The following is a 17,765-nucleotide window of genomic DNA, read 5'->3' on the forward strand; positions in this document are numbered from 1 at the left end:
GTGTTCGTGTACTGATCCTGCATTAACATCCAGAGCATCTGTGTCTCCGGTGTGCAAAGCACCCACTAACCATCCAGATTCCCAGCTCTCCCCCCGGACCTGCTAAATTCATCCTCTCTGGCTCAGTTTCCCTGGTGGCAAATGGCAACTTGGATTGCTGTGAGTTCATAAATGTAGCACCCTTAGAAAAGTGCCTGGCATGACTCTCATTGGTACTCGCTGGGCATCAACAGGGTGATAACTGGGGAGAGATGATGACGGCACACATGACAGACAACACAGCAAAGGGACCACAAGAGAGTTCATACAGGAAGTGAGGATAGCAAAACAGGAAGTGACTGCAGGTTTGTGCTCACCGTAACCACACCCCAGACACATGTAGGTAGATTTCTAAGTGTTCTTGCTATGCTGTGAGAACACAGGCCCCTGAGGCAGGCAGAATTGAAACCATGACGACTTTATTTCTTCCTGAGAATGTGCCTTGGGTTCAGCGGTTGTTTAAGTCTTAAACATACTTTGGCTTAAACAGATGGGAGCTGGCACAGAACCAGTCAAAGACCTTCATTGGGTTTCTGTTTTGTTTTTGTTGTTTTTGTTTTGTTTTGTTTTTTTCAAGACAGGGTTTCTCTGTAGCTTTGGAGCCTGTCCTGGAACTAGCTCTTGTAGACCAGACTGGCCTCGAACTCACAGAGATCCACCTGCCTCTGTCTCCCGAGTACTGGGATTAAAGGTGTGCGCCACCACTGCCGGCTCCTTCATTGAGTTTCTAACCCCCAACTCAGTCAAAAGTGTTCAGCCACTCTTTAGTGACAGAAAATTACCTTAAACAAAGTAAATAAATAAATAAAGCCTGGAGCAGTTAAAAGATGAAAAATGCAACATGAAGGAATGGAAGGGGAGGAGGCAGGAAGGAAGGGAGGGAGGGAGGAAGGAAGGGGAAAAAGGAGAAAGGAAGGAAGGAAGGAAGGAAGGAAGGAAGGAAGGAAGGAAGGGGGAAAGGGAGGAAGGAAGGAAAGAAGGAAGGAAGGAAGGAACCTGAGAGGAGAGGAAAGGTGGGCAGTCTGCACTGAATACACACTGTGAGAGCTGCGTGTTGATAAAAATCCCTTCCCTGGGGAGACATTATCAACGTCTACTCCTCCTCCAAAGGTTCCCATGACTAACCAATGTCTGACTCCACCAAAGGCCACACTGGGAACCAATGAGTCCATTATGCTTACTTTCAGAGCAATGGGAGTCACAAGCAGGAGAGGGTGGCCTTCAAGTAGTCACAGTGGAAGAGCTAAACCCAGCATGGACAGTGATACCTCCCCCACCCCCATCCTTCCCAGCCTTTGTACTCCTAGCCCCTCCCTGAGGTACTGTACAAACTTGGCTAGAAACAACGCTTGGGTGAAGATCTGAGCCTCGTCCCTGCTCTGGGAGGGAAGATTAACTGTCAGCAAACCCAACTGGGGCGATCTTCTGCAAGCAGACACAGCTGAACTAGTGGAGACGGTGGTAGTCTGGCTCAGAGACCAGTCCCGTATGACAAACACTGAGATGTGAACCGTCCTGGTGGCCCCGTTGAGCTCTGAAATTCATTCCTCACCTGTTCTTGGGAACAGGAAGCTTCCTCCTCCATGCCTCAGGTGCAGAGGTTTCACAAACACCCCCACCTTGAGAATCTGGTGCAGTACGGCCCTCAGTACCATTCGGATTCCTTGTCTCCTCTTTGATAGACAAGAGCTTCTCATCCTCCACATCCTCCCTAGAGGTCTGAGAGAGCGCAATGCATGATGGGTTTTCTTCCCGTGAGTAGGAAGATCGCATACAAGAGTATATACAGCAAAGGCAAAAGATCTCATGCTTGGCCCACTAGATTCGGTGTGTGTTGGTTGTTCCGTCTTGAAGGTTTAGGGATCCTGTTTGAAGGGCTGGGGTTGAACCCAAAGCCTCACGCAAACTCAGCAAACTGAAGACATCTTTGGTCCTGAAGCAGGAGGTTCATTTGGTTCTGTTTAATACAGAAAGCAAACCAGCATGTGAGTGGGCTCTTAATGTTCTACAGAACATGGATCCTCAAATCCAGACTGCAGTGCCCAAATACTCTGGAAACTTTGCTGTGAGTCTGCTGCACATGCTCACTCCAATGGGAGCTCACAGAGTACCCTACCTGCCCTGTGGCCCTACCCAAGTTCTGGGCTCTAGCTCAGTGCTTTCTTTACATCTACACATTGCATCTGGAAACAAGAAGTAATCAAGTTTGGAAGCTCCTCCCTGACCACCGGGTCCAGGTGGTAGCCTGGTTACAGGAGGGTGGAGAACAAGCCCCAGCCCTCCTCGGCACCCCAGTGCCTAAGCAGAGCCGCTGAGCCCGGCAGTATAAAGCAAGCCAAAGGCGGTTCCCTGAATCACCCCCTAGCCCCACCTCCTAGACTTTCAACCTCAATAAAACCAACTTGCTGGCGGCTCACAAAGGCTGCCCGGCATTTAGAGGCGAGTTGGGCTTTTCTTCAGTGTGCCTGCTTTCATTTCTGGCCGTCTTTGATTCAAGCTGAATAAGCCATGGCAGATGGGCCGGGGCTGGGGTTTGAAAAGACTTTGGTAGGGTGCGGGATACCACGTCTGCCCACGCGGAGTCGCCTAACCAGCCGCCCCGTTTCAAGGCTTTCCTGTGCAGTCCGGTTTCTTAGAACTGTCCCACGGCAGCGCAGACTACAGAGGACTTCTGTCCTCCCCTGACCCTGCCGGCCTTCGCAGCTGGGCGACGCTGGGAATCACTTCCGGCACTGAAAAGGTTAATTGTCTCCCGCTGCGAAGTGGAAGCTGAGAAAAGGGTCCTGGGCAGGGGAGGAATTGCGGTAAATGAGATTTTCTTTATAGTGTGGGTTCATTCTCTCCGAGATGAAAGGGCACTTTCGTTGGAAATTCCAAATCTGCTCAGGAAACCTTCATTAGGATATTAAACAAGACTTAATAAGTGAAAGTGATTTGCATGGCTGATAATCACGGCCATTAATCAAGACAGCTTCTGTCTCTCTCTCTGCAATATGTTTCATGTTCCATTGAAAAGCCCCTTTAATTCTGGAGGGCTTCTTAAAAGGGAAATATTGCATTTAGCCATTTTTTAAATGATTTACTTAGCAAAGATCACTATAAATAATGGTCTCCCCCCTTCACAGCTGTAACGATCAGAATAATTAATACTGGGAGGTTTGTGTCAGAGATGGGGCCAGATGTGTCCCATTTATCAGACGCCGGCTGCACTTACTCTAATAGGTTCCCCGGCTTTTAAAGAGAACATTAAGTATGACCCAAAAAATCAAACATTCTGTACTTTTACTCCAACCTCCTGCTCAGCCCAGTCCTAGGTCACCGTGGGGGCCACCACCTTCCACATCAACTCCTCTGCCACCCAAAGCCTCCAACATCCAGCAATAAAACAAGACAACCTGTCTGTGGTGGTCAATAAAATTAGAAACAAATAAAAAGAAAGCTATTCAGGAGTGCGGCTGTCCTCCTTCACAGGGCAGCTGTCTCCGTTAAAACCAGTAGCTGCGACATTGAGACTTTCACAGGACGGGAGGGAGGGGGCTGGGGGAGGGGGGAATGGCTGCTTTCTGACAACCAGACAATCAGAACTAGGAGAGAAGTAGGCGGTAATGCTTCAGCTCAGGGAAGTAAAACATCAAGGGGTTTCACTGAATTTGTTTACTCTTTTCTTTTTCCTTTTCTTATCCCCCTGCCCCTCACCAAATTCTTGGTTTTCAGCCTTACAAATGGATTATTTTCCAAGATCTTAGAAACAAAAGATCAACGCCATCTTATGACTTTTCATGGCAGAAACAGTGCAGGGGCACCAGTTTTTAGGTGTCAGTAGGGTCAAGGGAGGCTGGGCAAGGTGAGGGCAGGATTCTCCAATCAGGACTTCTGCCCATGGTGTAGTCTTACAGCCTGACTGATGTGCTCCGTGACAGTCTCTGCAGCTGCCCTTGGCAGATGTGTGCATCTGGGCACAGTCAGCACACTGGAGTTTGTGTGTAGACATGTGTTCACACTGCATCAGGAAGTTTCTGTCTTTGGGCATAATTCAATTGCTGCTTCTGCCCTACTTGGGTGATAAAAATCTACTGCCCCTTTTTCCTGCTGTTCCTGTGGCCTTTCTTGTTATGTCTCTGCTAAAATTAACTCACTCCAATGTCTGGAAGCTTGGGAGTTTATTTCGGGGGAGGGGGGATATTTGCTGGTGGTAACTAGGGACAGGATGGTTTCTACTCACTGGGGCTCAGCACACCACTTAATTCTGTGCAACAGAGAAGAGCAGCTGTGTAGTGATATTTCAGTTGTATTTTAATCATAAAAGCTTGCCTGAAGTTCAGAGAGTAAAACAGCCCCACTGGTCAGCCTCGCAGACCAGGCAGTGGTGACACACACCTTTAATCCCAGTAGCCACACTAGTTGCCATAGAAATTGGGTGGTGCATACCTTTAATCCCAGCCCTAGAGAGGATTATAAGATGGGAGGAGACAGCTCTCAGGTACAGTTTCATTCTGAGGATTCCTGGAGGCAGGATCGCCATTTTGGACTGAGGAAGAGGTAAGAGCCAGTGGCTGGCTGTTTTGCTTTTCTGACCTTCAGGTTAAACCCCAATATCTGACTCTGGGTTTTTATTAATCATGCTACCCAGACGGGTCCTGATAGGCAATGACATAAATGATGCATCCTACGCCCCCTCCGTGCCTCCCCAACCAGAGGCATTTCTTCTGGAACCGGGTCTCTAGCAGACAAGATGGAATTGAGCCATGAGCTCAATTACTCTTTTATCTATTTATTTATTTTATTTAGTTTCCTTTTTTTCTTCTTGATCCCTCAACCCCGTACTACTCTATATTATTTCTCTAGCTTGCCATGTTTTACCTTAGAGCCTGAGATGGTTAGTCTTCACTGTCAATCTGAATACATTTATAATCACCATGGAAACACACCTGTGGGTTTAGGTATCTATTACCACGCCTTCAGAAAGGTTTAGCTGAGAAAGGAGGGTCCACGTTGAATGGGTCTCCATTCCATGAACTAGATTACTAAATACAAAGGAGAAAGCTGTCTGCCACCATGGCTCCCCCTCCACGGGGATGGACGGTGACCCCTCAAACTGTAAGCCAGAACAAACCGTCCCTCCCTGGAGTTCCCTCGTGCAGGCGTTTGTTCACAATGATGAGGAAGGGAATGAGTAAGCTGCAGTAAGGATGCAGTGATCACCTCTACCTGGGTGCCTGGGAGGTATCAAAGCCATGCTCAGAGAGGCCCCAGTCCTTCCGAGAAAACAGTAGCATCCTAATGTCCAGGGCAGGAATGGGGTCCAAGTGTACACAGCCCTGCAATGAAGTCAGGTGGAAGCTGACCATCGCTGTCACGTTTTCCAGATACCAAACCTCAAACATCTTTTCAAACCCACCCTGCCCCTTATTGCCATGCCAGGCTAGAGAGAACGGCTATGCAGGGATTATAAGGTGTTGTCATTTCTCTGGACACACTCGGTCAGTGTGCAAAGATTTTCACAATGTGAGGTAAAGAGGAAAGCTATACAGCCATGGCCATGCTCTCTGCCACAGTTTCAGCACTCCTGTGCCAAGACAGGAAGTAGAAACAGGAGACTCCTGGGAAGCCCCAAGCCAGCTATCTGGCACATGCAGAGAAGGCAAGAGATCCTGTCCCAAACAAGCTGGAAAATGAGAGCCGACACTTGAGATTGTCCTCTCACCTCCACACATGTACCATGCATGATCAATCAATCTCTCTCTCTCTCTCTCTCTCTCTCTCTCTCTCTCTCTCTCTCTGTGTGTGTGTGTGTGTCTGTCTGTCTGTCTGTCTGTCTGTGTGTCTCTGACTCTGTCTCTCTCTCTCTCTCTGTGTCTCTGTCTCTCTGTCTGTGTGTGTGTGTCTCTGACTCTGTCTCTCTCTCTGTCTGTCTGTCTGTCTGTCTCTCTCTCTCTCTCCCACACACACACACACACACACAGCAGGGGTGGAGAGACAGAGAGAAAGGGGGATGATATCTGAAGGAAAAGGAACCCAAGACAACAACTCAGAAAAAAAAAATAACCACAAAGACAGAAAGGTGAAAAACAGATTAAATATTAAATTAGAAGACCAGTATATGAAGCCAAATATTACTATAATTGGGGTCCAAAGATAAAGACAGACAAGAAGACAATTAATGTATAATTAATGATTTCCCAGACTTGCAGGACCCACTAAACGCCTCCAGGAAAGAGTACAAGACATGGAATGCAGTACATGAAACACCAGTACCACAACAATGAACCCTTCTACAGAGAACACCAGGGATCCCAGAGGGCACCAAGCCTGTGTTTGAGACCCAGCCACCCTGGAGGCTGGGAGACTCTGGAGACATTATCTTCATGTGATAAAGGAAAATGATTTCCAACCTAGACTCAGATGTCCAAGTGAAACCGCAAGTCAGGCATCAAAGTAAACCGAAGACTCCTTCAAGCAGGCAGGGTATCAGTGAATTGATTCCACCTACACCCCACCCAGGTAATTACTGAAGAAAGCTCCAGAATGAAAGTCTAAAGGAAAAGGAAGACTGGACTTATGGGGGCTGGAGGGACAGCTCTGGGGCTGAATACAGACTGTTCTTGCAGAGGACCTGAGCGTGATTCTCCTCACACACACCAGGCAGCTCCAGCTCCAGGGCATCAGGGCATCCGACACCCTCTCTGGGCTCTCTGGGCACCTGTACTCACATGAGCACATGCCCTGCCCTGCCCCCAAACACTTATATACACAATTAATTTTATTATTATTAGTTTTTTGAGACAGGGTTTCTCTGTAGCTTTGGAGCCTGTCCTGGAACTATCTCTTATAGACCAGGCTAGCCTCAAACTCACAGAGATCTGCTACCTCTGCCTCCCAAGTGCTGGGATTAAAGGTACACGCTCCCACTACCCAACTTTTTGACTTTTAAAAAGTCAAAAAAGACTAGATTCTGAAAACAGTGTGTCCAGTGCTGGAGGAGATGGAGGGAATGATCACGATGCTGACAGATAACCAACTGCCCTGTGATATAGACCAGGAGCCTCTGAAGAGGGAAGCCACATGGCACAACTCCATGTGCCCTGCTCCAAGAAAGAAGAAGGCATAACCAAGTCCACAGGGTAACTGAGAGTCCGAGGATCAGAAGTAGTGGTGAGGTGAGGGAGCGAGGGCTGAGGGGCAGCAGTCATGATCCAGAGGGCGCAGGCAATGGAAGCATCAAGAGTTGAAGCTGTGTTCTATGATTTGTGAGGAAAATTCCCGGTTCAGCTTCAAGAACTGAAACCAAGGGCTGGGGAGTAAGGCCGGTGGGTAAAGGTGCAGCCATGAGGACCTGTGTGTAGTGCACCAGCACCCACATAAAAGCCAGGAATTACAGTGCACATCTGTAGCTCCAGAGTTAAAGATTTGAGTGACCATGCTCTGAAACACACAGCTCTTGGAACTCACTGGCCGGCCAGTCTAACCGACTGGAGAAGCCCAGTTTGATGGGAGAGCCCGTCTGAAAATGAGGTGAAGAGTAGTAGAAAAAGACAGCTGATGTTGACATCTGGCTTTGGCCAGCACTCCCAAATGTGCCATGTCCGCCCCCTCCACACACATAGATGTGCACCCACCCCCCCACACACACACATACACACACACACACACACACATATATAGTTGAAAGTGACAACATATCAGAAGCAAGGAACTACAGGTGACAGATATGGAGGGGCACTGGAGACACAACTCCTTAAGGATGCGTAACTTTAATTACAAAGTAAAACTAGCTAGAATAGCATGTTACTTTGACCATGTTTTGAAATTCTGCTGGCAAGAAGGCTTGGTAAAGTTACATTATGCAGCCCATGACACCTGGAACAATGACCCTGTGGCCTAATTATGGATGGGAGACTAGACAAAGACTCTCAGAGCCCGAGATGGGTTTTCCCGCATGAACTCAGAGATGCTGCTGGGGAGGGAATCTTTTATCCAGGACATTGCTTTCTGAGAGACAAAGCACAATTCTCCTTCCTTCCTCCCATCCCTTCCCACGCGTGCTTATGGCTTGCTACCAGACTGGCCTCTTAACCTCTGAGTAGGACCACAGCCTGCAGCTTCAAACTATGTCCTCAGACTCTTGCGTTCCACAAAAGCTACTTGGGATGACTGGCAGGTGACCCGCACTCAAGCTGACTTCAGTCATTAAATATGTTTTTCAAAGTTTGGCATTTTGGAGTTGTGGCAGTTACTATTGATGGAACCTAGAACCACCTAGGAGACAAACCTCTGGGCCCATCTGTGAAGGAGGTTCTAGATTGGGTTAATAAAGACAGGAAGACACACCCTAAATATGGGCTGCACTATTCTGTGGTGGTTTGCAAGAAAATGGCCCCCAAAAGGAGTGGCACTGTTAGGAGGCGTGGCCTGCTGGAGAAATTGTGTCACCATTGGGGTGGGCTTGGGGGTGGCTTTTGCTCCAGCTTCCCTCAGTGTGACTTTCAGTTGACTTCCTGTTGCCTGCAAGACGGAGGACTCTCAGCTCCAGCACCACGTCTGCCTGCACACAGCTGTGCTCCCTGTCATAATGGACTGGACCTGTAAGCAAGCCACCCACCCCAGTTAAATGTTTCCTTTATAAGAGTTGCCATAGTCCTGGTGTCTCCTCACGGCAACGGAAACCCTGAGAAATATTCTATGCGCTGTCCTGAGCTGAAAAAAAAGGAGACAGTGAGTTGTGCACCAGCGTTCACCTCTTTCTGCTTCCTGACTGTGGATGCCATGTGATCAGCTGCTCACACGCCTGCCACCGGAACTTCTCTGGCATGACGGTGAACTTCCTTCCCCACACGTAAAGGGGGAACACAAATGATCAGGAAGTTCATAGAATCATAATAATCACAATTAACAAGTCATCCTTGTGTTCTTGTAACTCTGTCTTTACCAGTGCCTCTGAGAAATCAGTCAACCGAAGCAAGGAGGAGATGCTGAGCTGTCTATGTGAGCTGGGTCAGGAGATAAAAACAGCGACTGAATTCAGATTCAGTGAAGAGCAGAGGGATCTTCAGTCATCTATACACTAACAACCAGTGCCCTTGGCAAATAACCAGGTACGTTCAGAAGGCCGCCTATGCTATCCATTGAGCTCATTGGTCTAAGGCAGAGGGATGTCACCTGTGTGCCAGGGAATTGAGGAGGTCACTTTCTGCCAACTCCTCAGGGTGTTTATGCTCCCTATTGTAACCTTAACTTGGTCCCCCACCCCATGGTTTTCCCTCTTAAACAGTTCTTTCATGTTTAGACAAGGACGTAAACTAAAATACACCCCCTCCGAAGTCCTTGACCATAAATGGTAATTTCCCTTCTCCCCTTAAAAGTGGTATTCCAGGAAACAAAGTCAGACGGGAGTCTGGAAGGTGGTTCTCTATGGCAACCTGTCCTACCGCTGAGAAGAAATGCACATCCCAGCCCTATGTGTGAGGGAAGTTGACAGGACAAGGAGCTCATACACACTCCTCATGGCTGCTCCTGCACTGACTCTCCGCTGCTTAGTCAAATTCTCCTCAAAGACTGACCCTCCTCAGTCTCCAGACTCCTGTTACAACTCAGAGCCTAGGCCACAGCTGCCCTCGTGGAGAATTAAAGGAAGATGGGATGTAGATCCAGAAAAATGGACCTGAGCAGATCGCTAACACTCAAAAAAACTTTCTTAATTCAAGTTGATATGATGTAATTTCATTTGAAGCCAGAAAATCATGTGCAGAGAAGTTGTCTCACAAAAATATTCCAAAACCTTGTCAGAATACAATGGAATATGCATAAATAAACAAATATTTTTTGAGTGTGTGGTTTTTCAAGACAGGGTTTCTCTGTGTAACAGCCCTAAGTATCCTGGAACTAGCTCTTGTAGACCAGGTTGGCCTTGAACTCACAGAGATCCACCTACCTCTGCCTCCCAAGTGCTGGGATTAAAGGCATGCACTGCCACCGCCCGGCATAAACAATTTTTAAAAGCATTAATGACTGCTGAACACAAAAATACTAGGTCATTTCTAAGTACAGAGTGTGCTTTAGTGGGTAGCTAAAGTGACATCATAGTGCATAGCAATTATCCACACGTAATTAAGGCACTAATAGGCTGAGTTCCTCATCAGCAGTAGGAAGCATCCAAAATAATTTTGCAGGGTTCCTAGTCAGAGCTCAAATTCCTCAGGACATTTCCAAAATGCAGACGCCCAGAGTCAACCAGTTCTAACACTTTTTCAGTCAATAAAGCTAGGAATCTGTCCCCTTTAAATTAGCTCCCAAGATGATGCCTGTAGACACACTTAACCAAGGGCAAGAGCCAGCTGAACACCCACCTCAGAACACGGGCTAGTAGTGAGCAAGGGTTATGGTCTCACAAACATCTTTGCTCCGGGGTAGTGGAAGAAGTTACAGAATAGAACTGGGACAATATCTCCCTAGATTTAAAGACCTGATACCCCCTACCCCATAAGATAATACCAAGGTAACCCGAGTCCACCTGCTAGTTAGGAAGATTTGACCCAAGGTAAGGTACGGATGCTGGTACAGGCCAATTGTACAGCCCTGGCTGCTTGAGATGTGAGTACCCACCCGTCTCCTAGGTATGTAGAGCAGGCAACGCTTGGAAAGTGGTACCAAACCGGCTCCTTGGGGTGTACAGAATGGGCAGTCAAGGCTGTCCCTGGAGGAAAGAGAGGCAGGAGTTTGACTCACCAGCTTGTGAGCATCTCTTCCTGCACATGTGCTGGGTGTTGTCTCCTTCCCCAGAGCTAAACATATGTCACACCTGAGCAGGCTTTGCCCAAACACATCGTGTGTCTGTGCTGGGAGAAGTCTGGCTTGCTCCTTGCTGGTGCTGGGGATGAGCTGGCCTCTGTCCAGCAGGGGGGACTTTCATCTTGGTCATAGTGACCTCCGGGAGCCCTGAGATCAGGCTCAGGAAGGATGTTAATGTGGAGGGCGTTGCTGCTGACACCCGAGAGCAGCGTCTTCCTCCCGTGTCACCCTGTCTGTCACACTGCCACTCGACAGCAGTCGCCCTTGTCTGGGACATCGACGACAGCCTCACTCTGTGGGCACATCTGTGGCCATTATCACCCCCACATCCGTCATCCCTTTAATCTGAGTTGTCCCTTCAGAGGCGGGGTCAGGTTATCAACCCCACCACCTGTGCCCAGATCTTCCTTGTCGGAAGACACCATCCTAGTGACCTCATCACCCTCGAAAGCTAAGGGAGACACCAACATGAACCTGGATGGCAGGTAACTAGGTTTACATCCTGCCTGGGAGCAAGTCATCTGACACTCCCGAAAGCTCTGTCTTATGGGCTGCGGGGCTGAAGAGTGGCAGCCTGTCAGGGACCAGCCTCGACAAAAGTACCACTTGCCAGAGTAGAGGCATGGAGATTAGAAATATAAATAAAGAGTGCAAAGATGTGAAAATAATAAGACAGAAACCATAGACTAGTACCAGGAGGGAGTCCAGTGAATACTGAAATCGCTTGCATTTAATTTCCAATTGCTTAAAATACCCTGACCCCAAAAGGTGGGGGTAAGATATAAAAAAAAAAACTGCATCAACATGATACAAGGAAATGAACAGACCAGATGAAGGTTACAGGCTAAACATTCTATTGCTAGAACAAAACAAGTCATGCTCACACCCTAGACCCAAACATTCTGTAGGCAAACCACTCCCTGAGTGGAACCCAATGTTATCTCCTTAAGGGAACTGGAACTTAGTTGGATCCTTAGACTTTTGTTTGAGGTAGAAATGTATCTTCAGGAACTTCTCTGTTCTTGAAAGAGAAGGTCTGGCTATTAGCTACACCTGTTGACAATAACCTTGAGAGAGCAGAACTCTCTGACCTGATTCTAGGTGGGACCTTTGTTTGAGGTAGAAACACAATAACCTTGAAGGAACAGAGATAAGTTCCAACTCTCTGACCTTTGGTCAAGGTAGAAATAGGCTCACATTTTTGGGCCTCCACAGCAGCCACCGGTGAGATCAGAGCTGGAAGAGTGTAGGGAACTAGGGCCTCACGGAGAGCAGAGTCAGCAGTCTCTACCATTGGGACCCTAACGCACCTTCTGTGGGGCTCTTCTCTCATGCTTAGCTTTAATCCACACAAGGAATAGGACTTTGTTCTAGTTTCATTTCTGCTGTAATTAAAACATCCTAATAAAAAACAACACAGGGGAGGAAAGGGCTTATTTGACTTTCAATTCCAGGCTACAGTCCCTCACTTCTGGGAAATCAAGGCAGGAACTCGTGTAGAAATTTGAAGGTGGTCCCACTTGTTCTTCCACATAGCATTACCTCTGACCCAGGAACTCACTTCACATCCAAGAGTGTGGCAGGGAACATGGAGGAGGAGAAGGTTTGGCTGGGTGGCAGGCTTACACTTAACTAGCTGTCTTATAAAGTTCAGGACCACCTGCCTAGGGAATGGGGCCGCCACAGTGGGCTAGGCCTTTCTACATCAATTAATAATCAAAACACTTCCTCACAGAGACACCAGTGGGCCTTTCTGATCTAAATGCTTCCTCTTTTCAGATGATTGTAGGTCATAGCTAGTCAGCAGTGAGTGCTCACTTGACAGGTCAGGGTTCACGTGCCTGCGTGCATGCCTGCATGATTGCCTGCCTGCCTGTGTGCATGCCTGCATGAATGCCTGCCTGCCTGTGTGCATGCCTGCATGAATGCCTGCCTGCCTGCCTGCCTGTGTGCATGCCTGCATGAATGCCTGCATGCCTGCCTGCCCACCTGCGTGCATGCCTTATCAGCTTAACTCTGCCCTCGGCATCTCCCTAAGGATTCGAAATGCTCACTCTCACATCCCAGAGATTTCCTGAGGGAGCCATCTTCATATTATGCTAGCCCTTCCCCAGCGTCAGGCCTCACGTCCTGCCTACATCTAACCAACCTAGATGGGAAGTCTGTGCCATCAGTATAGACGTAAGAGATCACTTCAAAGCTAAAGTCACAATGTGCCAATCTTCATAGCCCCTCCCCCTGGAGGCGGCTGTGAAGAGCAAAGCATCATGGGATCTTTGGGTTAAGACAAGCACAGGCAAGAGTACAAGCACACGATGGACAGGGACTTGTGACCTCACCCCAACTCCATCCTAACTGGAACACCCTCTCACCACACAAGTCTCCTTGCTGTTTCTCAGACTCAGACCACAGTGTGATAAGTTTAGCTCGATCATCTCCAAGGTCCCTTCAAACCAGAAGACAGAGACACACACAAATATGTATTAGTGATGTGGGTAGAGTGGCTCCACACTGGAGTGAGGTCACTCACGTCTATGGCCCCTGTTCTGGGACCAGCATGGCTTCGTGCTAATATAAATAGTAATGATGATTCTCAGTCTGGCAGAAGATCCACGTCCTCTGGATTCTAAACAGAGAGGGCTGCAAGAAGGACAAGAATACACCCAGCCCTTTGCCATCTTGGGGTCAAAGACATACTACAAGGGTCACACACTATCCAAGCCCCACTCCCCTACCCAAGGAAAGAGGGGCCTCCCTCACATAGTCCAAGTCACTCATGCCCAGGTCCCCTACCTCAGTCACATAGAGTAGGACACACATTAACTAAGCCTGCTTCCTCACCCTGTGAGGCCTCTCTTCCCTCAGAAACCTTCCAAAGATGCCTTGCTTTGTCTCTGGGGCCTAAAACTCTACATCAGATGCCTGTCATGTCCGTGTTGTCTGCTTTAGTAAACCTCTGGTCCAAAGGATGGTGCAGTTCTTTCTCTCCTTTCCTCTCCCTCTAAAACCTAACAGGGACGGATGAAGACAGCCTAGGGAAGGAAGCCACACAAAAAGCTTCTGTCCATCCTGGAGGGTGACTAAATTGGGCTCTTGCTGCAGGCTTGTGGGAGAATCTTTCTCCGTATGAATGTGGCATACATCATACATATCCATATATCTGAGGACACAAGGTGACCTGAAGCCAGCCCCTACCACTCATCAGTCCCTTCCTCCAGCGGTGCTGGAAGTCTCTGGTTGTGGAATTCAAGGAGGACATTGAGATGGGCTGCCCGAGCTTCAAGGAGAGTTAGGTGTTCTTGACAGAGCCGGGTGAGGCTCTTATAGGCTTCAGTGGAAGAGGGGGTTCCATACTACAAGTTCATAGTATATCTCGCAGTCAGGCCCTCTGATCCCCAGCAGCAGGCAGAAGGGGTCCTGTCTCTGAAGAAAGGGATGTATGACCTTGAGGATGTGGAGGAGGTGGGAAAAGAGGCCTATTTAGCTATTTAAAGCCCCCCTAGGTGTGTCACCAGTAGCCCCTCCTGGCTTGGAGTCTGGGAGCCAGAGACACTGCGGGGGCGGGGGGGGGGGGAGTGAGGAGAGGTGGGGGGGTGAGGAGAGGTGGGGGCGGGGTGGGGAGCTGCTGTATCCAGAAGGAGCTGGGGGGAAAGGGGAAAGCACCACAGAGATGGACCTGACCTGAGCAGCCGCTGATCTGGGTTCTAACAGAAACAACCCCTCTTTCTCGCTGACAGAGTTTGGGATGGAAATCCGAGGAACTCGAAGAACCACTGTATCGGATCCCTTCACAATCCGTTCACACCAGTCCCAATAAATACAGCGAGTGCACCTAGTCCTACTTTTATTTTTTTTTAAAAGGATGTCGTATGTTCTTCAAAGCAATTTTTCTTTCAAAACTGCATTTTCAATCAGCCGTTCTCACCACCTCCTTGTGCAGCTCCGAGTTTCTGTGGGACAAATTTATCCTCTCCAGATGCTGGGCTGCTACAATTCCACCTGCCACATCTGGCTCTTTGGCACACCCGGCCGGAAGCTTCAAAGTTGTATCTCTGCTCCACGCGTGGTCAGACTGAAGGCTCTGCTTCATCTTCTTGGATGTAATTTTCCTTTGATTCACCCATAATTCTGAAGAGTCGATGCATTTGTGTCCATTTTGAATAAGGGTCTATACAAATGCTTCATTTGATCTCCCAGCACATCCTTTTATTTCCTCGTCGGTGGCCTCGCCTTTAATTCAGGCGGAAACCTTAGAGCACAGCGCTGGCTGGCCCGGGGCGGGCGTCGCACAAGCAGGTTTGTTTGTTCCCTCCGAGTGCCCTGCTTCCTGTTCCTGGGGAAAGAAAAGAGAGTGGTGGGGGAGGGGGAGCCCCTGTGCTCCCCAGGGGAAGACAGACAGACAGGTGCGTCCTGGGAGGTAACTCCACTCTTTCTCATTCAGAGGCACCCTGAAAGTGACCAGCTTTAATGGGACACTCTTTCAGTTTCCGACCATCCAGTCCTCTGGGAAATGCTGCCTGGAAAGAGATGTGAGCTCCTTCTTAAAACATCCTACGGAACATCCACCACCTAGACCAGAGTTCCCAACCTTCCTAATACTACGACCCTTTAATACAGTTCTTCACATTGTGGTGACCCCCAGCCAGGAAATTATCTTCATTGCTACTTTACAACTGTAATTTTAGTACTGTTATGAATCATAATGTAAATATTTTTGGAGATAGAGGTTTGCCAAAGGGGTCGCGACCCACAGGTTGAGAGCCGCTGCCCTAGATGCTCTGTACACTGCCTCACCCTTCCACAAGATCGAGACCACAGAACATACAGACGTACTGAACATTCCAGTAACCAGAGTTTTAGGATGGAAGTCCAGGCTCCTGCAGTTGCTACCCTGGGCCACCCATCCTGATAAGCCAATAAAAGGGACGAATGTGGGTGAGAAGCATAGTTTAAATGCTGACCAACCAAGAACCTATGCCCGCCTTCCTTTTGCTGTGTGGGGCAGCACATTGGCATCGCATCCTCACGGAGGGACTTCATCTTCCCTAGATTAAAAACTTACCACATTCCACTCGTGAACTTGACTTCAGAGCAACACTCAGCATCCGGGTCTCTGAAGTTAGATTCTTCTCCTTTCTGCAGGGAAAAGTCCTGTAGAAATGCTTATAAGTTTTCATACCAAAATGTAGTTAGACCTGGAACCACTATTATAATGATATGGTGCAACATAGAGTTTTAAAAATAACTTTGGGAGCTGAGGGCATAGCTTGGGGGTTAAAAGTACCTGCTGCTCTTGCGGAAAACCCAGGTTCAGTTCCCAGCACCTACATGGTGGCTTACAACCATCCATAACTCCAGTTCCATAACTCTCTCTGGCCTCCTCAGCATCAGGCATGCATGTTTTACACCTTTGGGCCCTGAAGAGTTGGCTTAGTGGGTAAGAATGTCTGCTGTTCTTCCAGAGGACCTGAGCTTGGTTCCTAACGCCAGTGTCTGGAGCTCATAGCTATCCGTAACTCCAGTCCCAGAGCAGCTGATGTTCTCTTCCGGCCTCTGCAGGTTCTCACACAGGCACGGCCTATACTCGCAAGGCAGACACATATACATCTAGATAAAAATAAATCTGAGCCAGGCAGTGGTGGCACACGACTTTAATCCCAGTACTCAGGAGGAAAAGGCAGACAGATCTCTGTGAGTTCAAGGCCATCCTAGTCTACAAGAGCTAGTTCCAGGACAGGCACAAAAGCTACAGAGAAACCCTGTCTCCAAAATAAAGTAAAATAAAATAAATAAATCTGAGAGAAATAGCTTTATATAGACCTTGACCATTTGTAAAATCACTGAGATCACAAGGCGGTCTTGAATGTTTCAGTTATCGACAGCCTTGGTCTCCCTTTCTCTGCTTTCTGATCCACCTAGATGTGAGCAAGCAAGCTCACACTCTTGCTGCCACAGCCAGCAGTGCCTGTGCTAATCCTTCCTCATCATGATGGCTACATCCCAGAATAACCCCCGCCTCTTAAACAGTTTCCCACCAGGTGTTCATTCACTGGGACAAGAAAAGTGACTGACACGCTATCCGCCATAGTTGTTGACCTGTTTACTTGAAATTGGTTCATCTCCTAGCCTGTAATTTTTCTATTTCTTTTATAAACCAAACAAATTCAGTAGAGCTGAAGTAACTCGAAGAGCCAGGAACACATTAAACGAGCTTTGACAGTAAGCCACAGGCCTGTGCTGTTGGCTGTGACAGATTCTTTCCTGCTGTACAGTCAGGAGTTCTAATGGTCCGCACAGAGTGGTAATGACAGCAAGGTTTCAAGCTCAATTTTCTGCTGACACCTTGTCTCCCAGCAAGAAAATAAGCACTATAAATCTGAGAGGCAAGAACTTGACCCTCAAACTCCTGAACTCTGGGATTTGTACAAGCCAGGCAAGCATTCTACTGCCGAGCTTCATCCCTGGACCCTGGTTTTTGTTTTAAAGCAGGGTCTCACTAAATTAATTAGGCTGGCCTTGAACTCATCCTGTAGCTCAGGCAGGTCTGGATCTTCCTGCCTCGGTCTCTGGGGTTATTGGGATTGCAAGGCATATGCTACTAGGTCTGGCTGAACCACTGTCGTTCTTGAATAATTATTTTGTGTATTTTGTTTGTTTGTTTCTTGTTTTGTCTCCTCTCCCTCCCACCCACCCCCACATCCAAGAGGACAAACTATCCCCTACACACCGGTAATGTTTTCATGTTCAGATATTACAGAAAAAAATATTCAAAGCTAGGATGGTGGCTCAGAGAGTAAGAGTGCTTGCTATGCAAACATGAGGACCTGTATTCAAATCCCCAGTGCAAGTGTTCTCTACGGCTGAACTATCTCTTCAGCCAGCCCCCTGGCTGACTTTCTATTGATTTATTTTTATCAGAATGTCATCTTAATGTATATTTC

General features: G+C 48.1%; 1 long non-coding RNA gene across 1 annotated transcript; it reads left to right on the forward strand.

The window, feature by feature from the left end:
- Positions 1-2,472: 2,472 nt before the first annotated feature.
- On the forward strand, positions 2,473-9,878 carry LOC125403755 (uncharacterized). Its single transcript, XR_007233039.3, has 4 exons — positions 2,473-2,843; positions 6,223-8,852; positions 8,969-9,131; positions 9,399-9,878. It is a non-coding gene; the product is annotated as an uncharacterized LOC125403755 (long non-coding RNA).
- Positions 9,879-17,765: the final 7,887 nt, after the last annotated feature.

This window comes from Myodes glareolus, chromosome 5 (genome assembly GCF_982192425.1).
Source record: "Myodes glareolus chromosome 5, mMyoGla1.1, whole genome shotgun sequence".
NCBI lineage: Eukaryota > Metazoa > Chordata > Mammalia > Rodentia > Cricetidae > Myodes > Myodes glareolus.